This window comes from Oryctolagus cuniculus, chromosome 4 (genome assembly GCF_964237555.1).
Source record: "Oryctolagus cuniculus chromosome 4, mOryCun1.1, whole genome shotgun sequence".
Taxonomy (NCBI): domain Eukaryota; kingdom Metazoa; phylum Chordata; class Mammalia; order Lagomorpha; family Leporidae; genus Oryctolagus; species Oryctolagus cuniculus.
Window position 1 is genome coordinate 76,863,043 of NC_091435.1, and position 22,857 is coordinate 76,885,899.

The 22,857-nt window shown below is 49.7% G+C and overlaps 1 protein-coding gene across 1 annotated transcript in view; it reads right to left on the reverse strand.

The window, feature by feature from the left end:
- FSTL1 (follistatin like 1) overlaps positions 1–22,857 on the reverse strand; it is a 62,390-nt gene that overhangs the window by 21,834 nt on the left and 17,699 nt on the right. The gene's annotated exons all lie outside the window — the stretch shown is intronic.

Sequence of the window (22,857 nt, forward strand, 5' to 3'; positions counted from 1 at the left end):
GAGAGTCACCAAAGGCCTCCAGGCGCCAGCCCACTGGACCAGCACTGCTTGTGACAAAGCAGCAGAGATGGTGGGAGCCACATGGGGGATTCAGGATGGGATAGGTACAGCAGGGGTGGGAGCCAAGAGCCCATCCTCTAGTCCATGTCTACCACATCACACAGGCTTGTAAAAGTCAAATTCTTATAGTTGGAAGATGATATTTATTAAGAATAGGTCTCAAGAAGCAAAAAACAAAGTTGATGTTTGAGAGCGGTGTCCAATACAGCTGGTGTGCTGCCACCCAGAGGCTGCTTTGCAAACTTCAGGTTATTATTTTCTGGTAAGCCATTTTGCTTGTCAGGGAGGGTTCCCATTGGTCTAGAAACCATCCTCATGTTCACATTTCATTGGTTCTCAGGCTGTTGCTGGAGCAATTCTCCTTTGGATGTTGCTAAGGAGAATTCAATAAAGCTGGCAGGCAGGGAAGAAAAGAGGAAGTAATTCCCAGCAGGCTGAGAGGGAGGGGGGTGGAGAGCTGCTGTTTCCTAAACAGGGATCTGAGATAAAATCCAGCGGTTGCAGGCAGGGCCCCCTTGTGGAAACTGGGCCTGGGAATACAAAACCACACTGCAAAGGAGGAGGAAAACGCTACTGCGGATCAGCTTTTAAAAAAAACACTCAGATAACGTTCTCCAGTCAACAGCATTCTGAGCCTGTGGGTGTGTCCCACCAGATCCAGACAGGCAAGCACAAAAGCATGTTTGGACTCAACACTCACACTCAAAAGACACCCCAGCCTTCCTTGGACCCGCCCTAGGGCCGTGACAGCCAGTGCAATTCTGTAGGCCTCATGTTTCCTCACCTGGCAAACAGCAGTGAATGCCAACCCTGGCCCATGAGGATGGAAGGAGAAGATGCACTGGGAACAGGGGTTTTAACAGGAATACCTCCCAGAGCCACCTGCAGCACAGCTATGGCACCCACAGAGCCTCCTCTGGTCATCTTAGGTTGCTGTTGCTAGTGAGCCTCACAAATAAAAGCTTTTACTTACACGTTGAATTCAACCCAAGTCATTGTTCGGAAAACTCACCAATCCATTTGAAGAAACAGTTATCTTTTCACTGAAATTATAATACTAATACTTGAATAGGGCAATTAAAATTTGCAAACTGTTTTTACCTTTCCATGCAGACAACTTGGCAAGAATGGGTATACTGGGGCTGGCGCTGTGGGGTAGTGGGTAAGGCCGCCTGCAGTGCTGTCATCCCACATGGGTGCCAGTTAGAGTCCTAGCTGCTTCACTTCTGATCCAGCTCCCTGCTATGACCTGGGAAAGCAGCAGAAGATGCCCAAGTCCTTGGGCCCCTGCACGCATGCGGCCTGGAAGAAGCTCCAGGCTCCTGGCTTATGATCGGCCCAGATATGGCCATTGAGCCATTTGGTTAGTGAACCAGTGGATGGAAGACCTCTCTCTCTCTCTTTCTGTCTCTTTCTGTCTCTCTCTCTCTCTCTCTGACTCTCCCTTTCTATGTAACTCCACCTTTCAAATAAAATAAATAAATCTTTTGTTAAAAAGGAATGGATATATTACTATTAGCCCAATTTTACTGATAAGGAAATTGAGTATCAGAAAGGTCAAGTACCTTGTCCAAGGCCCCAGAGCTAAAAATGAGAGAAGTGTGGATTCTAACCCAGGTGTTCAGACCTCAGATAACTAAGCTCCCATTTATAAATCCCTATCACCCCGCTGAGTGATCTGTTATATAGTATGTTATTTAAGCTCTACAATAACACCCCAAGTTAGACATCCTCATTATCTCTATTTCACTCCTGAGAGAACAAAGCCTTAGAAGGTCATCACACAGAAAACGGCAGAGCTAGCATCTCCCCCACCAAAAGGAACCGGGGCCCACATTTTCCAGATCACCTGGGTTACAGAAATTCTGATTTGAACTGGGGATATGAATTGCATGATCAGCAAGTATTGGGAGAAAGTGCTTCTGAGCGGGACAGAAATTCAGGGGACTGCCCACACCCCACCTCTGCTCCTTCCTGGCCATGGATGTTGGGGCTGGGAACTCCCATGAAACCTCAGCTTCCACATGTGCTGTGAGGGTTAAATGAGAAGACTGCAGGCAGCAGGCGCCTGCCACACGACTGGAGTGGCTCTGGTGATGTCGGGCAATTTATTTCCAGACAATTTTCCCACGGAGACACTCACGTCGTCACCTTGGGGTCTGCAGTTTCCCCTTGTCCTCCCCTACACTGGAATAATCCTGAGAGCAGGAGGCCTGGTCTTGTTAGCCACCCCTGGGGGCCTGTCTGAAGAGCACGGAGAGGGGAGCCACTGTTATACAATCTTTCCTCCTTGCAGGAAAGGTTTGCCTGTCAATAGGTGGCAATCTCCCGCTTTGTCTCGGCCCAGAGCCGCAATGCAGAAGTGCAGTCTGGGCTCCTGCAGCCCTGCCCAGCTCCGTCCTCCCAGTGAGAAGTGGTGCAGGCAGTGGGAGCCCAGACCAGCCCCCCACCCCCCACCCCATGCACAGGCAGGAGGATGCACCAACTTGGGTAGGGATATCTTTCCTGCAGCTTTCACAGTCTCTCCAGTTCTGCCTATCTCTCCCCACTCACAGCCATGTTTCAGGGTAGAAATCAACGCAGAAAATTTTCTCCAAAGAGATGGCTTCTGGGTACCATTCAAAGCTCTTCTCCGAGCCCCATCTTCTCGGGTGCTAGAGCATCAGGTGCACTCCCAAGCCCCATCAAAGTTCCTTAGGGTGGAAGGGGCCGCCCGCCCCCACCCCATCTGCTGTATGGCTGATTCTGGGTGGGAGAGAAGAGCAAGCACCTGGACAGAGGATGAACACAGCACACACGTGCTTATGGGTCAGCAAAGGCCGCCTGGAGAGGAACAATCGGCCACAGCAGGTGGCGGTGATGAGGGGAGGAGTCTTGACAGTTGATCTGAGGGGCTCTCTCCAGAGCTGGTGGGCCACAAGGCCCTTTAAATGTTTGGGATCAGGCTGGTGGTATGACGAATGGGAGTCTCTGGAATGTCCTTTGGGTAAGGTCTCTTCCAATTCTGATTCAAAGCGCAGGGCAGCCTGCAGGGAGTGAGGGTGGAAGCAGGGATACCTGGTAGGTTAAGGCAGGAACTTACTGGGGGAAGGGAAGGGTCTAGGGGCAGGGCTAATGTTAGCTGCACAGCTACCTGTGAGTGAGGCTCTGCACAGACATCTCTCTTCTCACAGCCTCTGTGCGGGTTTCTGTATTTTTGGTCCCATGTCACAATGGCAGAGATACTTGAGATTTGGAAAAGCTCCATGATGGGTGGAGGCCACATAACTAGGGAGAGCTGAGTCAGATCAGACCACAGGGTGGCCAGATCCACAGCACAATGCAGGTTTTGCAAGTCAAACAGAGTTGTTTACTTTAGCCTCTTGATGATTTTAGAGGCCAGGGCGCAAGGCTGTGAAAACACTTGACCTATGCATAAGCATACACTCCAGCAGAGCAAGCTTGCAGGCAGGGCCACTGTGACAGATGCACAGATGGTACGTGAGCCTGAATGTGGCTGTGTGTGGGGCTGACCGAGTGCTGGTGAAAGATGTGTTCCAGAAGTGTGGACACCCAGTTTTGTCAGTAAAATATCTGCCTCCAAACGCAGAAACATCGTGGTTCTAGCTTCCTCCTTCTGCCTCCTCTCCCCGACTTGCTCCCCACCTGCTTCATAACGGTGTCACCAACAGGACTCTGGAGGGCTGGTCCTGCGGTTACTTTTCACCCTGTAGACTCTCCTTGGTAAATGGCTCACCAGGGACATTCTACCAGGTGGAAACATTCTCTTGGAGCCACAGTCCACCACTGTGTGGTGATAACACCTCATACTTGTACAGCATTCTGATGAACCTGTAATTTTTACTAGGATTTTTGATTCTCAAGACCTTTTAAGATAGGCAGGCGGCTGGGGTCCCTCCACAGCCCTTTAGGCATAAGATCCAAGGGTGAAGTTGACACCAAGGCTCACAGCTACGTGTGATGGTCCAAGGTCTCACAGCTGCAGGCCCAGGTCCTTGATTCCAATCCAAGATCTTAAAAAAGAGAAATTCTGTCTGCAACCGGAAAAGATCCTTTAACGGAAAAGCAAGCTCTTAGCAAGACCACCAGCAGAGTGTGTCTGAGTCTGGAGAGAAGACACAGTTAGAATGGTTTTGGACATCAAGAGGCTGGTTGTAGAGGACTAGTGTGCTCTGGCAGAGCGGGGAGGCGTGTAAGCAAAGCCACACAGCTGTCAGCTTCACCGGCCATCGCCTCCTCACCTCGGCTGGGTCGGCTCTGTCCCCTCCACTCTCTTTTCTTCCTTTCCAACTTTCTTTTTTAAATACAGCCCTGTGTATGCCAAGGTGGAATGCTGGCTCCATTTGCCCCTCTTCTCTGACTCAGCGGCTTTGTTGATGTGAGAAAGGCTCTCCTGGCTTTGCCAGAATTAGTCATGGAAACTTCGCAGGAACACCAGGGCCCCTCAGACACACAGAGCACCAGGGAGCTGGGGACAAAGGAATTCTCAGAGCTGGGGAGAGCAGGAGGAGGCCTGGGGTGGGGCGGCCGGGGAATGTCAGCTGCTCCCAGGTAGCCATTCCGGAGTGGATCCCTGTAGCAATGCCTGGGAGGGCCAAGGGGAAAGAGGATGACGGCTTGAGGACCTTGAAATTCAGCGGGAGCATCACAGAACCCTGTTCTTGTCTCCCTGATTCTTTTGTGGGGGCATCCTGCATATTCTAGGGGAAGAGGAGGAGGGAGAGGGCTGATCTTAAGAGTGGTTCTGATGTGCCTGACAATAACCAGCTGTGCCATCCCTGCAGCTCTAAGTGTCCCTCCATCGTGGTGAAGTGGGTAAAGCCACCACCTGTGATGCCAGCATCTCATATGGGTGCCAGTTTGTGTCTTGGCTTCACGTCCACTCCAAATCCAGCTCCCTGCTAATGTACCTGGAAAAAGCAGCTGAAGATGACCCAAGTGTTAGGGCTTCTGTCACCCATATGGGAGACCCAGATGAAACTCCTGGCTTTGGCCTGGCCCTGCCCTGGCCATTGTGGCCGTCTGGGGAGTGTACCAGGAGATGGAAGATCTGCATCTCTCTCTTCAACTTATTTAAATAAATAAATAAATATTAAAAATAAAAAAGAAGCTAGCCAATCCAACAGATCTCAAGGTTAATGAAATCTTATATATTTCAGGGAATCTTCCATAGGAAAAAGAGAATACACAACCACGAACAAAAAATGGGACACAGGACATTGGACAGGGCTTGGTAAGTAAAAGGCCTGAAACTGAAGCTTCATTAGCCTTCTGGTAAACCCGTTCTCCATTTGCCAAATTGTTTCTCTCATCATCAAGGCCTTGCCAATAATGACATCTGGCCTGTTAGTCTCTTAGCTCTCCACTTCAGATTTCATGCACAGATGGCTTATCTCATGTAGACCCTGAGTGCCTTGCACACTGGGGGCTCACGGACCACCAGTGTCCTGCCTGAGAAAATTCCCTATCAATGATCTGTGCATTCAATGTCATTAGAGGGTACACAGTTCCAGTGATCCGGAAGACCTGATGTATAGCATGGTGACCCTGTGTAACACCAGTTAACAATGCTGTACCTTTTCATGCTCTAACAGGACAGATCTTGAATTAGAACTCAACACACATAGATATACACAACGGATTCCCTCACTGGTTTGACTGGGGTGGTTACTTCGCATTACATATGAATACCAAAACACTAAGTTGTACACCTTAAATACAGATAATTTGCATATGTTAGTGATAACTCAATAAAGCTATTTGCAAATGAATTCAGGTGCATGTCACCGGCTTTGGTGGCCAGTGACAGCAGTAGTCGGGACATTCCCAGGAAGGGACGAGTGGGGCTCCATGATACCAAACTCAGGGGTGAGGACTGGCTTTAAGATTTAAAAACCATTATGAACCTGTCAACTGAGACTCATGGAATTCTCCTTGTACTTATTTCAATAATGCTGTCTCTCTCGCAGCTCACAGCATCCAGCATCCGCATGACATCCTGTCCCCATTATGTGACAACGGGTTGCGTGCCTGCAAATGAATACGTTCAAATTTCAACAGGGACAATGCTGTTTGCTTGAGCCATTTTATTGTACCACAGACCTGTCACATCCTCTGAGCCTTTGCCTTTCCACACAGGGGGTTCTGCAGTGGCGTGGTGCAGCCAGCTCGCGGGCCATTTCTGGACTGCCTCCCGCTCCGTTTACTCAGGTCGCTCTCGAGAGACGCAGCCATGGCACAGCAAACGACACACTTTGTGGCCACAGAACAAACTCAGGTTTTCTGCCAGGGTCCCGGCTAGTTGCAACAGACATTCAGTCAGAAACACGTTAGGGCCTCTCCCAGATAATGGCAAATGCTCTCACGGGGTCCGTGAGGCCAGCGGATCCACTCCCATTCACAGGGAGAGGTCCGAGCCTTCCAATGCTGTGCGGGGACCGAGGTGAGAGTCAAACCCAAAACCCAGGTGGCCTGAGCCCATCCCCATGGAAGGCCACCGCTGTTCCCGCGCCTCGGCTCACGATGCACAGTGACAAGTGGGGATGAAACCCCACACACTGCCAGGCTGCCTCGCTGTCACAGGAGCATCCCGTGACCCCACTCATGCTGGGCGGGGTGGGCCGGCTGCCTGGCAGGAGCCGGCTGTGTGTGTCTGCGGTCCTTGGCGAGGGCTGAGCCATCCTGTAAGTCTCCTCTGGAGTGCCTTCTAAGGCGCCCCATTTCGCAGTTTCGCCCTTCAGTTTTCTTCAGAGGGCCTGTGTGGGACCCGTTAATTCAGGCCACAAATCCACCCCGAATTAGCCTCTGGGGTTGGAGCATGGTGGTCATGTCCTGCTCTCTAATCGCCTGCCTAGGACTTGTCCACATGAAAGGCCAGTGTTGGGGTGGGGGGTGGCAGGCCTGGATAGTTCTCCAGTCTTCCCTGGTCAAGGCCAAGGCAAATGACCTGGACCTACGGAAAAGCGTACTTGACCAATGCCTTCAGCAAGAGAATCAGCATGCTAATGACCTGTGTCCAGCACAGGGCCAGCTCCAAGAGGAGTGAAAGATGGGAAGATGCGGCTTCTGCCTTCACAAGAGCTTCTGCGCTGGCTGGGGCCGTGCCGCCAACATTCGGGCAGCGCACCCTTCGGTGAGGGGCTGATGGCAAGAGACGGGCTTTCAGGGAGAGGTGGGATCACAGCCAAGCCTTCAGGGACAAGAGGATCTACCGAGAAAACCTGCAGGCTTTTAAGAAAGAACAGCTGGACAGTGGCACAGGAGAAGACATGGGCGAGGAGGGACAGGGAGCAAGGAAACCAACTAGAAAGGGCATGAGCGGAGTCTCGCAGACGGTGGCATGGAGACAGAGGGAGGGAACCCAGGAGGGACTTTTGAAAGAATGAGTTCTGCCAGAGCTCCATCCTGAGCGGAGGAGAGGAGGCCGAATCCAGGCAGCTGCCAAGACGTCTGGCCTCGAGGGCCTGGCCGCCTGCCGCTGTGTCTCCATCAGAGACGAGCATGGGGCGGGGCCGTGGCAATGGGTCAGCCACGGGCATGAGTTTAAGAGGACAGTGGAACACCCCCCCACCCCACCGCCAGCAGAAAAGACAGGCGGAAGATGCACATCTGGATGTCATCTGCGCAGGAGTGAGAAATGGGGCCAAGGAACCGTGCTGGGGAGGGAATGGTGGGAGTGGAAGGCGGAGGCGGCTGGAGAGAGGAAGGGGAAGGAGGAAGAGAGAAGGCAGGCAGAGAATAGGCCGCTCCATCACACACAGGTCTCTGTGCAAACCTGCAAAGGCCCCTTCCCCTCCGGGAAGATGCAACGCACTGCCAGGAGACAGTGCAGGTTGGATTGCCGGCCTCCTCACCTCCCTGTGCAGTCAACAGCCTGCACAACTGTGTGAGGGCTCTGACAGCAAAGCAGCCAAGAAGACAGAGAAGGGGGGTTCAGAAAACTGGGAGGAAAACCAGGGTGTCTGGAAAGCTCCAAGAAATGCATGATGAATGTCATTGCATGAAAACGGAGTTGGCAAACGCTTGGATAGCATAAAAAAAAAAAAAAGGAAAAGCTTTTAATCCTTTGTTGAAACATAAATCAGGCAGAGGCAGTGAGGACCCCAGCAAGGAGGCTGGAACTGCAGACAGGTCTCTGTCTCTGCCACACTGTGTGACTTAGGGAAGGACCTTGACCTTGATGGACCTCTTTCCCCATTTATCAAATGCAAGAGTTGCACTTGATGCTGAAGTCCCTTAAACTGTTAGAATTAGCTAGGGAGCGGGGCCAGCGCTGTGGCTCACTTGGTTAATCCTCCGCCTGCAGCACCAGCATCCCATATGGGTGCCGGGTTCCAGTCCTGGCTGCTCCTCTTCCAGTCCAGCTCTCTGCTATGGCCCAGGACGGCAGTGGAGGATGGCCCAGGTGCTTGGACCCCTGCACCCGCATGGGAGACCAGGAGGAGGCACCTGGCTCCTGGCTTTGGATCAGCACAGCTCTGGCCGTAGTGGCTATTTGGGGGGTGAACCAACAGAAGGAAGACCTTTCTCTCTGTGTGTCTGTCTCTTACTCATTGTCTGTAACTCTACCTGTCAAATAAAACAATAAATAAAATAAAAAGAATTAGCTAGGAAGCTCAAGAATTTACCATTTCAGATGGTCCTGAATATCAAACTAAATGCCCTGACCGAACAGGCTGGTTATGGAGAGCAGGGAGCTTCAGGGATTTTGCTGGGTTTGGACAGGACAATGAGAGTTGGCTCTCCTAATCGAAGGGTTTTCATGAGCCAGGCCTTGTCATTCCCTCCCGGATCAGGACAGACCAGGGGCGCCAGGATGGGACGCCAGCTGAGTGGCCCGATTTCACTCGTGCTGAACTGGCTGCAACCCCTGCTCCCCCAGAACAGCATGAATCAAGGTTTTCTTCGACTTGCATTTGCCTTGCACGAAAGCAGGGAAGAAAAGAAAGGAGGGAGTGGGTAAAGGAAACGCACAGGAGATTCCCAAGTCTTCACTGCTGCCAAGAACCTGTCACCGAGGCATGCCGGGGCTGCCAACGCTCCACTGGCTCGGCATCCATGCTCTAATTATTTCCACGTGTGGCTCCAGGAAAATGGTGGATGAAATGTTAAAGGGAAAAAAGAAAAATCCTCACACACCTAAACCCCAATATCCTCAACTCAAAAAGGGGACCAAGGTCCAGGGGAGTGGAGGGGGAGTTAGAGAGCCAGTTTTAGAAGAGGCCAACACAGGGCCACCCACATCTGGACCAACAGCCTCGCACGGTCCCGGAACGCCATGGGAGTAAGCCGACCCTCCCCCTCCCTGTGCCTCCCAAGCTCGGTTCCCGTTAGGATCCAGGTTCTTTGGGATTCTGATTGGCTGGATGGGCAGATGAGGGATGCATATGGCCCAGGGCTATCTGGTTCTCTGTCCCCAGCTCTTCTGCCCTGGGTGCCACTGACTCCGGTGGTCCCAGGGTAGATCCTAATACCACATATCTTCTAGGGTTAGGAAGCCACTGTGGCAAAGAATTTGGATTCCTGGTCTGCCAACTGGTACCTCGCTCCCCTAAACATGAAAGTGAAGCCACTGTTCTCCAAGGGTGGGGTGGGGGGTGGCGGTCACATGACCCAGCCCTGCGCTGGATGCCCAGCGTGTCATCTACTTTTGGCCTGTGGGTTGGAGTCACCCTCCCTCTTCCCTGAGTGACTCAATCACTCAGGAGGCCTCAGGAGCCGGGGCCCGGGCTCCAGGCAGCTTTGGAGGTATCCGAGAGCAGAGCCGGGAGCCACGTGGATTGACACTGCAGGCAGACTCAGGGAGAGGACACAGCGCTCCCGAGCTTCTCGTCTGCAAACGGGCACTCATTACCCTTTGAAAATGTCAGCACTAGGAGGTATTGTTAGCTGCTTCTTTAACCTTTCGGCGGGCAGAGGATGTCCCACAAGACCAGCTACAAAAATAATGTCACCATGTGGGAAGTCTGATTTATTGTCTGGCTTGCCCAAATCCTTCCTGTCCTTCAAGGATTAGCTCAGGTTACACACTCCAGCCTTGGTGACCTTTTCCTTCTCCTTGGGAAATTCTTCCTTCCTTGTTTGACCTCTGATTCCTCTTTGTGTGAACTCATTTTGATCATTTAATGTCTAAGATGTAATTGTGCCGATCTGTCTTTCTAGCGATCCGATAAACTCGTGGCAAACAAGAATTATGTTGTAGAGCTCTTTTGCAGGGCCTCACACAGGACTCCATGCCATGCAGTCTTCAGTGGAAAGTGTAAGAGGCTGGGAACCACATTGCCCCCCAGGGACTTGGGTTAGGGGCAAAAAGATATAGTGCCTCTATCAGCCCCTCACCTGTGGTTGCTCATACAGGATCCGTTCTTAGGGGAAAGAGAGTTAAGACCCCACTGTCTTGCACTAGACTATAAATACTCAGCCTGGAATTTCACTAAGTAGAGATTATCTTGGGCCCATAGAGAGACACTGGGTATGTGTTGAGGTGGACAGGAGAGCAGCAGGGGTGCTAAAATGGCTTTGAGTCACTTACTTTGTCTGCAGTTAACATATAACCTAGCAAGACATGCTAAGAAAATGGGAACTTGGAAGAGAAAGGAGGAGGAAGACAAGGCAAGGAGGGTGCACGAGGTAGCTCAGAGCATGGCCAAACTGGGTCGGACTTCAGAGTATAGGACTGGGCAGTCAGTAAGCAGCCTGACCCTGCGGTGGCCCAGACCAGGGAGAAGCAGACACAAAGAGAAGCAAGCAAGAAGGTGGCAACAGAAACCGTGAGAACAGGCTTATTACCCAAGAGGCTTATTACTCAAGGCAACTGCATTCCCTCTTTTCTGAGATGCAGCCCCTATGTGGTCCTGGGGTAGACAGAGGCAGGGTGGTGAGTTTCTCTGAGCCATAAAAAGAAGTGTCTTGCCTTGTTCTACCCCTGCGCCACTCCCAGAATGTTCTGGGGTCACTCTCCTTTGGCTCATCCCTTAGACTGCTGGGGTTGCTGGTGGGGCAGTCAGGGACACAGGAGACCCAGCGGAGCAGAGCAGCAATGAGCCTGCACTTGAAAACAGGGGCACAGTCCCGAGACTCTTTCGGGCCAGTGTGGCTGGAGCAGACGTCCAGTTACCAGCATTCTAGAGCTGATCCTCTAGGCCACAGATGCAGAAACGGCTAAAACCCCAGGGGTGGAATGAAGTCTCCATATGTGTGGCACCTAGGGGTCTAGGGGAAGCAGACAGATGTAATTAGAAGTTCTCAGCCACTGTGTTGCCATGGCAACTGCTGGCCAGGGACATGGTGGAGGGAGACCTGAGCGCAGAATGGCAGTCTTCCCAGGGACTGCCGGCTGCAGGTGGTATCCATGCTGCTCTGCCTTGTGGCTGGCTCCTCCAGCGCACCCACTCCAGACTTCCCTCCACTGCCTCCTCATTCCCGCTCCCACTGCATAGACCGAGGCCTGGAGCCATTCCAGTGCAAATCAGGGCTCCCCCCAGACAGCATCCAGAGGAAGGAGTTGGAAATTTTGGGAGAGTTTGTGTGGACTGTCTCGGCAGTCTCTGATCTCGGGGGGCTTTCTGGCTTCAGTCTGAGGCTCCGCCAGGGAGACTGCAGGCTTGATTGACATATTGCGAGTGAGCCCAGCTCCTCTGCGAGGATGGTGCCCCAGGACACATACAAGTGTGTGAATAGAACTCTCAGCCATGCATTCTATTATACAAACTGGGACATTTGGGAGCAAATGGGACCTTTTAAATAGATACACTTGGACAATAAGACCACCTTAATTATTAATTATTGAGCTGCCTAAGGGAAAAACTGTTAATTTTATTTTATATAGTGGCAATTTTAACTTAAAGCCTGTTGGCCCCCAGAAACCTTGACCTTGAGGACTGAACTGGGGCATATATTCTTAAATATCCAGAAATCCTAACCCAAACTCAATAACCTATGTAAGAGGAGAAACCGGTAGAAATGACTACTATAGGCGTGGATTGCCTCTTGTAGCCTTAATCTCCTTTGATTTGGGCGGCGCCCCGGCTCACTTGATTAATCCTCCACCTACGGCACCGGCACCCCCGGTTATAGTCCCGGTTGGGGCGCTGGTTCTGTCCCGGTTGCTCCTCTTCCAGTCCAGCTCTCTGCTGTGGCCCAGGAAGGCAGTGGAGGATGGCCCAAGTGCTTGGGCCCTATACCCGCATGGGAGACCAGGAGGAAGCATCTGGCTCCTGGCTTCAGATTGGCACTGTGCGCCGGCCGTGGCAGCCATTTGAGGGTTGAACCAACAGAAGGAAGACCTTTCTCTCTGTTTCTCTCTCTCACTGTCTATAACTCTCTCTGTCTCTCTCTCACTGTCTAACTCTGCCTGTCAAAATAAAATAAAATAAAATAAAAAATATATAAAAATCTCCTTTTATTTGACAGAAACGGCAGGATTTCGGGGGGAGGGAGGCTGCCGCTGGGAAGCTGGGAAGCCTAGGCAAATGGGGCTGCTTTTGTTTCTAAACCCTGGCCACTATAAATTCTTCCAACCCCTTCTCCAAAGCCAGGATTACTCATTTCACACATAGTCACCAAAGGGGGGATGGTTTCCTCGGAGCTGTTTATGGCAATCAGTGGAGTGGGATCAAACCCAGTCACGAGACCTAATAAATCTGCCCCCCGAAGCGGGAGGTTTCCAGGGGTGCAGCCTTGCACATTCCTTAACAACTGAACCAGAAACAGAGGCTTAGGAATCCTGTGGTCAGGAAACGCAGTGAAAGGTTAGACTCTCCCAGGGGATCAGCAGCAATGACTGTATTTTAGGAATAACACAGCCAGCCCTGATATTATGAGCATGGGAGTCAGCCACAAGTTCCGTTACAAAACTGCAGGCTGTTTCAAGAGGAAGGCCCACTTAGGGTCTATCTCCTAGCATTAGTTCAGAGACCCTGAGAATCACTGCCATCCAGCAGGAGCTCCCGACAGCAACTGTGGCCACCATGGCTGGTGGTGGCCTTTTTCTCCACACTGGCTGAGGACGGGGAGCCACCGGGCCAGCACACCTCCTTTAGTGGTGCCTGCACCCAGACAGGTCCTGGAATGTGGGGTGCAAGCATCTGAGCTGAATTTGGAATTTCCCAAGATTCTGGGTGAAGAGGGAGCTCCCCACAATCTGTTAAGTATGGAGTTTCATACCGCTGCTCTGTCAGGCATGGGTCAGGCACTTCTGACACCCCTCCAGGCCCCTGAATTTTAACAGTCCAGTTAAGAGGAATGTTAATCTTTCTGGAACAAATTAAGAACTACAGAAAATCTGTTCTTTTGGGGAAAAAAAAAAAGCAATACTCAAAACACAAATTAATCTGCAATTCCTTATCACTGTCCAAAGTGGAAACGGATGAAAATGTTTTCCAAGCAAGTAAACAACATATGGGACAATTAAGCAATACAATCCCAGCCACCATGCTGCATGCAAAAGGCACAAGAAGGAATAAAGCGCAGTCCACATCTTTAAGGAGCTCAGTTTAGGTGAGGAGCTGCGGCGTCAATACGTGAAATCTGAAATAACACAACACCACCATTTAACGAGATCATTCAAGCCAAAGTGTGGCTAAATGTAACTAACGTATGTTTTAGTGACACCTGTGTAGAACAGCTGTGTCCAAAAGAAAGAATACTAATCTCAAATATAACTAAACATTTGATAGCTACATTTTAAAAAGTCAAAGAAACAGGTAAAATTCATTTTAATAATTTCTTCTAAGCCAATATATCCAAACTACTAGCATCTGAATATTTAATCAACATTACTGAGATAGTTTCCACTTAAAATTTTTTTAAAAAAATTATTTTGGTTATGTGAAAGCAGAGAAAGACAGAGACAGACACAAAGAGAGAGCTTCCATCCACTGGCTCCCTCCTCAACTGTAAACAGCAGCCAAGTCTGCCCAGGCCGAAGCCAGGAGTCAGGAAGTCAAGCTGTGTCTCCCATGGGGGTGGCAGGGATGAAGCATGGCACTCCGTCCGTCAGCAGGCAGCTGGCATGAAAGTGGAGCTGGGACTCAAACCCAGGCCCCCCCCCGCCCCGAACATGGAATGTGGGTGTCCCACACAGCATCTTACTCACTGTGCCAAGTGTGCTTTTTTTCATACTAAATCCTTGGGATCTGGTAAGTATTTTATACTTACAGCACAGCTTCAGTGGACCAGCCACATCTCAAGTGCTCAGCAGGCCCTTGTGCCTCCTAGCTGCCCACACTGAGAGTGAAGTCTGACTTCCGGCCTTTCTGAGTCAGAGGAGGAGAGTTTGGGGACACAGAGTGAGACTGTAACTTGGAATGGTTTAAGAGTGGTGCTGTCTAGTTGAAGCCAGCAGATATCTGAACATATGGGCAGGACAATATGCTGGCCTACACGTGGGACCAGGCCACTGCAGTCATGAATACCTCGTCCTTTGAAAACGGGCAAGTGTCATGGGTACTTACGCCTAATTCTAGCTCTGCTTTCAACACCCATGGACAAGTCACTTCAGCCTCTGGTCCCTAGGAGATAAAATGTTTGCCAACTCCTGTCTTTAGGACTTGGTACAGAAACAACAAAGGGCTAATTACATTGTACATATTTAGAGTCTTCTTTTACCTAAAGGCACCTTAAAAAAAAAATCCATGGACAGATTTAGCAATGAGGTGGATATAAGAAAAACAAATTATTCTAAGAAGAACAAATTATTTTCTCAAAGGTATCTTTTTTTTTCATTTTCTAGGTTTCATTGCTACACTCTCTGGCATCAGCTTTCAATATCACATAAGCATATGCACACGCACAATTTTAGAACCTTGAGACTGAAATCAATGAAAATGTGCACATTCTATTCTTCTTGAGACATTCCTGGCTTGCATTCTGTCCTTGGAGCAGTGGGAAGTCACAGCTTGGGGGAAGGAGCTATAAAACCTATTCGTACTGGCCAATCAGGTTTGAGTTGACAGGAAGCCCAAAGAACAACTGCCAGAGATTCTGTTCCATTGCAGCAAAACTCACTATTTCTGCAAAGATTCCAATCCCATGAGGCCTTCAAGCCATACTCACAGACCTCCTTTTCTGTGTACTATTTTTCCCCAATGACTGTATTAGACACTCTACACAAACACCTACTTGCTTAGTTGCTGTGGGCAGATTATCATTCACGGTAAAACACACCCAAGTACTTTTTAAGTGTAGTTCTCAAAGCTGTTACCCTTCATTTTCAACTAAATAACACTGGAGAAAAAACACACTTAACTGCTTTGGGTTACCCAAAGGAACCCCCCAACTTCATGGCAAAATGGAGCAGTGTGCCGTGATGAGTTGCAGAACTTGGTCTAAGGGGTCAAGTCTAAGAGTTTGGTGGTCTGCTCCCTGGGGTTCCACCCAAGGCTGACTACTGCTTGCAATGGAACTTTCCCCCAGGGTGGATGGAAGACTTCTCATCGGCAGTCTGAGTGTGAAAATCCAGTGACATTGAATGCCTTTTCTTTGTTTAACCCACACTGCTGGCTATGCAGCTGCTCGGGACGCCAGCATCCCATACTGGAGTGTTGGTTCAAGTCCCAGTTACTCAACTTGCAATTTGGCTTCCTGCTAATGAGTCTGGGAAGCAGCAGATGATGGCTTGAGAATGTGAGTTCCTGCCACTCACATAGGAGACCTGGATGGAGTTTCTGGTCTCTGGCCTCAGGCTGGCCCAGCTATCCAGGGAGTGAACCACAGAATGGAAGCTTTCTCTGTCTCTCTGTCACTCTGCATTTCACATAAATAAATAAATAAATACCTTTTAAAAATTACTCAGGATGGACAGCAAGAGCAGGAATGGTCCTAAAAGGTAAAGGACTCAGCAAATGGCAAGGCCAGAAGACAAAGAATCAGCAACAACAACTTTATGCTTTGCTTTATATTTCTTGGGACACGAGCATCCTCTGGTCATGGTGCCCAGTTATTGCTGATCATGGAAGAAAAGAACACAGTATTTACTATTCAATGAGCCTGTGCTTAAATTTCAACTTTACCCAGGGCTGATACAATTAGAATCCAAGTGTCTGATTAGGCAAGCCCAGCATTAGTACTGTGTCCCAGGTTTAGAAAAGTGATGGTGGGCACATGCTGTCAATCATCTTCCCAGGAGGACAAAATGCTTGTGGAATCTGGCACAGAGACAACGATTAGGAGAAAAGATTATGGGCAGGAGACTGCACGCATCGTCACAGTATGTAAAAGGTATTTAGCCTCGTTCATCAATCCATTGGGCCAGTGGTTTAATTCAACAAATGTCTAAGTATCTACCGTATAGTAAGTACAGTTCTAGGTGCTGGGGCTCCCACTGGTGAATGAGATGGCTCTGTCCCGAAGGAGTATGTGGTCTAGTGGGGGCCAGTGAACAAGCCGACAACAGTAACAAGGTCATTTCAGGATGTGACAAAGTTTGGAGGAAGACAGGGCATAGATGTCAGAAATCTGGCAGAGTGACCACTACCTACTCAGTGGTCAGGGAACACCTGCTGAGCTGAGACCTGCAGGATGAGAATAATTCAGCTGGAGCAGGAAAGTGCAAAGGTTCTGAAGGAGGGTGCAGTCTGTGACGTTCTTAGAAAAATGGGCAGTGTGGCTGTAGCAGAGAGAGAGCAGTAAGAGAGAAGCTGGGAGAAACAGGCAGGGGTGAGAGCACACAGGGCCCTGAGGGCACCGAGAAGACACTGGCACTTTATTCTTTTTTATTCAGATTTGTTTCATTTATCTGAAGGGCAGAGAGAGAGAGAGAGAGAGAGAGAGATATCTTCCATCTGCTGCTTCACTGCCCAAAAACCTGCAACAGCCAGGGCTTGGCCGGGACAATGCCAGGAGCCAGGAGCTTCTTCCAGGTCTCCCAAATGGGTGCAGGGGCCCAAGCACTTGGGCCATCTTCTACTGCTTTCCCAGGTGGGAGCAAGATTGGAAGTGGAGCAGCTGGGGCTCGAATTGATCCGCGTTTTCTATGCCAGTGTCAAAGGCAGCAGTTTTATCTGCTACGCCACAGCGCCAGCGTCGGTATTTTATTCTTAATAAAACGGTGAACACTGTAGACTTTTACATAGGGATAGGTGATCAAGTGTGTGCTTTTACAAAGACTGTACAGGCTACTGCGTAGAGAAACAGATGGCACAGGAACAAGAGAGAACAGGGAAAACAGCTAGGATGCTACTGCACCAGTCCAGGCACAGTGCGATACTGGTTTGCATGAGACTGGTGATGATGCAGACAGCCAGCAGTCAAGGCAGAGGTGATCCATTCAGACAGGATACTTGCTGCTCCACTGGGTATGGACAGGGAAAGTGAAAAATCAAAGAGAAGATCCCTGGTACTTCAAGTTGAAATTCAAAAGAATCCAGCCATGTGGACACAGATAAGCTAGTGGCCAAGCCTGGAGTCACTCCCAGAAAGATCTTCCTTCAGACGGGCCCTGGGGTGCAGACGAGTCCCATGCCTCCCTGTTTAGGAAGTAAACTCAGCAAGTTCACTAAGGCCTGCGGTCACTGTACACAGACTCTGTTCACAAAAATCTGTCCAGACTGGCCTGTGGAATTTCTGGCATTTTCTGAAGTGGTGTTGTGTGGTGAGATGTTTGGGAAACAGTGCTTTTTTAGATTCTTTCCTCCAAGAGAGATATAAATTAAACACACATGATATTGTAAGGCTCGGACAAGTTTGGTGGCTAAAAACCCGCTGAACCTAGCATGTACACTAACATCGCGCACTACACAGTTTGGGAAACACGGTCTTGGCTCTTCACGTCTCTCTCTCTCCCTGTGTACGTGTTCCCCGGAATCCAAGCAAGGGTCACAACAAGAATAATAGCAGCTACTATTAAATAAGCTCTCACCTCGCATAAGGCACTCTGCTACATCTCCTCCCTCGCTACGCGCTCTCAACAGGGGCTAACTGAACCCACAGCTTTTATGTGATGGCCCGTTCACTTAGCGGGGTCCTGTGTGTCAGCAATGTCCTCCCAGTACCCACCCTGAAGCGTGAAGGATAAAGGCCAGCAGCTCTTTCCCTCATCACCTCCTCTTCATTTCAGGACCGCTGTAGTCAGCAGAGATGGCTCCTTCCCCTAGCCCGGCCTCCCTCCTGTTCTCATCACGAGTCTCCTCCTTCCCAGTTCCTCCCAGCATTTCCAGAAGAACCATGTGGGGACCACTCGTTGTATGCTGAACCTGTAACTTTTGTCCCTCTCTCAAAGGGAACGTCATGGCTTTCTGTGTGTGGATACTATCACATCTTAGCCCGCAGCAATCTAGAGCCTGTAATGGCTCCCAGATAGCTGAGAGGCAGACACACACAGATACACACACAGACACACACTTCACCAGCCTACATACACACACACACATAATTCACCAGCCTACACACACACACAAATTCACCAGCCTACACACACTCTACCAGCCTACACACACACACACACACACACACAGAGACACAAGCTTCACCAGCCTAGGCAGAGGGATATTTTCCTTGGAGTTAGTTAAACACAAATCACTGGAGGAACAAAGAGGTCGTTATATTCTATAACATGAATAACTATGGCCACTAAATGACAATGCCATTTACGAGGGCCAAAATCATGAGGGTGTTACCTGGAAAATAGTCCAGTCAACCAACTGCACATAGCCACTCGGGAGGATCCCAGCTTGCTCTCTAATGCACCCAGCAAATCAGCGGCATGAAACAGGCAGGCAATGAAGGCCTTGGATTTGATCAGATGGGTACGGGCTATTTTTAAAGAAATTGCAATTACCCAAGCTGTAAAATGACCAACACAGTGGGGTCAGTAATCCTCAAGTGATGGTTGCTCTTATAGGATTTCATCTCACCACTATGGTCTCTTTATTCTTAAACCAAAAAAGGAGAGTGCCATGGGCCGGCGCCATGGCTCACTAGGCTAATCCTCCACCTTGTGGCGCCGGCACACCGGGTCAGGGCGCCGGATTCTGTCCCGGTTGCCCCTCTTCCAGGCCAGCTCTCTGCTGTGGCCAGGGAGTGCAGTGGAGGATGGCCCAAGTACTTGGGCCCTGCACCCCATGGGAGACCAGGAGGAAGTACCTGGCTCCTGCCATCAGATCAGCGCAGTGCGCCAGCCTCAGCACGCTGGCCGCAGCGGCCATTGGAGGGTGAACCAACCTTTCTCTCTGTCTCTCTCACTGTCCACTCTGCCTGTCAAAAAAAAAAAAAAAAAAAAAAAAAAAAAAAAAGGAGAGTGCCTGACATAGGGCAAGTAACATGAAAACAAAAAAACAAGAAAAACCAGACTCCATTTATATGGTTTCGTGTTTTTTTTTTTTTTTTTTTTTTTTTTTTTTTTGGACAGGCAAAGTTAGACAGTGTGAGAGAGAGAGAGAGAGAGAGAAAGGTTTTCTTTCCATTGGTTCACCCCCACAAATGGCCGCTACAGCCAGCGCGCTGCGCTGATCTGAAGCCAGGAGCCAGGTGCTTCTCCTGGTCTCCCATGGGGTGCAGGGCCCAAGCACTTGGGCCATCCTCCACTGCCTTCCTGGGCCACAGCAGAGAGCTGGCCTGGAAGAGGGGCAACCGGGACAGAATCCCGTGCCCCGACCGGGACTAGAACCTGGGGTGCCGGCGCCACAGGCAGAGGATTAGCCCAGTGAGCCGGCGCCGGCCTCATTTATATGGTTTCTTATTATCTTTTGGATTATAGTATGCATGTTCTTTTGTAGAAAACAAGGAAACAAAAAGACTCTTTTCCAATTACATCTCTAAGAGAAGCTGTTAACTTTGTAATTATCCTTTAAACAATAGGGCCCAAAGCAGCTTCAGGGAATTTCATGAAGAAATAAGTCTGCAGTGAGCACTGAAGTTATTCTGCAACAACTAGCAAAGACTTGAATGTCTGGCTTCCACTCAGAACACTTTGCAGCCTCATCCCTCCTAGTTCCATCCCCCAAGAAAGGAAACCGAGAAACTCCACATGAACTTGCACCTGAAATTCCTCCTGCTGTCTCCCCCTGCTGCTGGGATCCCTCTCCAGCCCTTGGTGTTATCCAGAAAATCATTCTTCTGTTGTACAGGATGCAGGCACCAAGTGAGAAAGTGAAAGGCTCTCCTCAACTCAAAAACCAGGCCAGGAAATTTGCTTCTCTGGGTGTGGCTGATGGCAAGGCCAAGGCCACACAAGAAGGAAATTGGAAAATGCTAGGGAGCAAAGAGGAGAGACAGCAAAGCAGAAAGGACGCATTCCTTAAGATTCCTGGAACTCTAAGGGGAAGCCAAGGAATACACCTGCTTCCAGTATGGGTCCCAGGCTGCCCCCAGCATCCTAATGGTAGCATGCAGTGAAGACGAAGCACGGAGGTGCCCTGAGAAGCGAAGTGGAGCGTACTGAGCACCTGCACATGCCAGGCACACAAACATCTGCCTGCGTCCTGTGAGTGGCTGGACTACAAGAAGCCACCCTCGGCCCTCCAGAGAGAACCTGCCAGTCAAAGGGACTCAGGGGCATCGGAGTCTGTGCTCTCAGCTACCCGTGCGCCGGATTCAATAGTTTCTCGATGTGGACAGAAATTCACATGTGCCAATTTCACACGGAAGTTCAGATGAGCCACTTATACCTGTGAGGGTCATCTTCTGCCACAAATGTTACACCACTAACTTCAGACCCTCTCCACCAGCAGAGACCCACATAATGAGCCTAACCCTTACAGAAGCTAATAGGACATGCCAGTTTTAAGACTAGAGAAGGGAAAATACCTCTTCTTTCGGGGATGAGGTAGGAAATGAATGAATGAATGAATGAATGAATGAATACCATACATTTATTAAGTTCAGTAACAGCCAAATTCTATAACCATAAAAATAAACAGTGCCTTGGCTCAGAAAGTAGCCAGAGCAATGTAACAGAAGTCCAACACTATACTAAAATAAAACAGTTAAATGCAGGCAAGCTTACATATTTACTTCTCTTCAACAGTTTCCATAGAAACTTGTTTTTGTGAGAGAATTCTCACTATTTGAACTACAGGTAAACGGTCATGTTCTCCAAGTGGTGAAATTTCAGTGTGTGTGTGTGTGTGCTCGTATGCACACGCACATATCTACACACTGACAACATGTACATGTGTAGACATATGAAACATAGTCTACCCTGGGACACAGCCATGTTGAATTCAATTCTAACCCATGCAGACACCCATATTAGAAAAGCCAGGTGCAGGGGCTAGCACTGTGATGTAGCAGGTAAAGCTACTGCCTGTGACACGGGAATCCCATGTGGCTACCAGTTTGAGTCCTGGCTCCTCCACTTCCAATCCAGCTCCCTGCTGGTGGCCTGGGAAGGGGAGTGGAGGATGGCCCACGTGCTTGCCACCTGCAATGGAGGATGGAAGAAGCTCCTGGCTCCTGGCTTCTGCCTGGCCCAGCCCTGACCGCTGTAGCCATCAGGGAGTGAACCGGCAGAAAGAAGTTCTCTCTCTTTTACTGTCTCTCTACCCCTCTGTCTCTTCCTCTCTCTTTGTAACTCTTTCAAATAAGTAAGTCTTTAAAAAGAAACTAAAGAAAAGCCAGGTGCAATACTGAGATCTGCCTCCTCCCCACCCCTTTTCAGGACCAGCCATCAGCACACTTAGCACACTGGGGATCATCCAGAGCTGCAGAAACTGGAGTTCAGCCAAGCAGGACCAACTGCATTGACCTCTGCTTCCTCACAGCACCCACCCTTACAAGTTATCTGATTTAAGTGATTTTTTTTTTATTTAACAGGTAGAGTTATAGACAGTGAGAGAGACAGAGACAAAGGTCTTTCTTCCATTGGTTCACTCCCCAGATGGCTGCCACGGCCGGAGCTGCACTGATCTGAAGGCAGGAGCCAGGTGCTTCTCCTGGTCTCCCATGCAGGTGCAGGGCCCAAGCACCTGGGCCATCCTCCACTGCACTCCCGGGCCACAGTAGAGAGCTGGACTGGAAGAGGAGCAACTGGGACCAGAATCGCCACCCAAATGGGATGCCGGTGCCACAGGCGGAGGATTAACCTAGTGCACTATGGTGCAGGCCCCACAAGTTATCTGATTTAACCACAGAGGCCAAGGCCAAACACCAGTACCCGTGGGCTGTAATAAAAACTCAGAGATCGGGGCTAGGGGCCCAGAGCAGGAGCCCCTGGGTCCTGGTCACCAGCCAAGCAACATGGTGAGAAGGCAAGGAGTCCAGAACTCAAAATTAGGGTCCAAGCAACACTTTCAGACAACTATTTTTATAAATCACTTGCAAAATACTGAATCATTATTTTCAAAAGAAAAAGTGAACATTTGCCAAGTCAGAAGAAATTTTTTTTTTTTTTTTTTTTTTTTTTTTTTTTTAATAAACGTAAGTTTGATAAATCTCCACTTGCACATTTTGGAACTGAAGTTGTCTTTTTTTTTTTTTTTTTTTTTTTTTTAAGATTCCTTCCTTGACCCCATGGGGACCCAGCACCTTCACTTGTTGCTCAGTGTGGTTGAGATGCTCTTTCTGAAGTGGAAAATCAAGGAACTCCTTTCTGTAAAGAAAGCAGCACGTGGAGCTCCTGTGCATGCAAGAGGAAGTAAGGGCCCTCCTGCTTTTATTCATGTTGTTGTCTCCTTCAGGCCCAGCCTCTCTTTCAAACCACTCCTCCCTAGGCCATAAATTAAGATAAGAGCTAATCAGGCTTCCTAATCCCATTAAGCAGGATATTTTGACAAACCTGGACGGTTTGCCTGAGGATAGGACTTGGGGCAGTGTTTCAGAGCTCACCTGCTCTAGGCTCCCCCACTTTGCACACTAACGGTG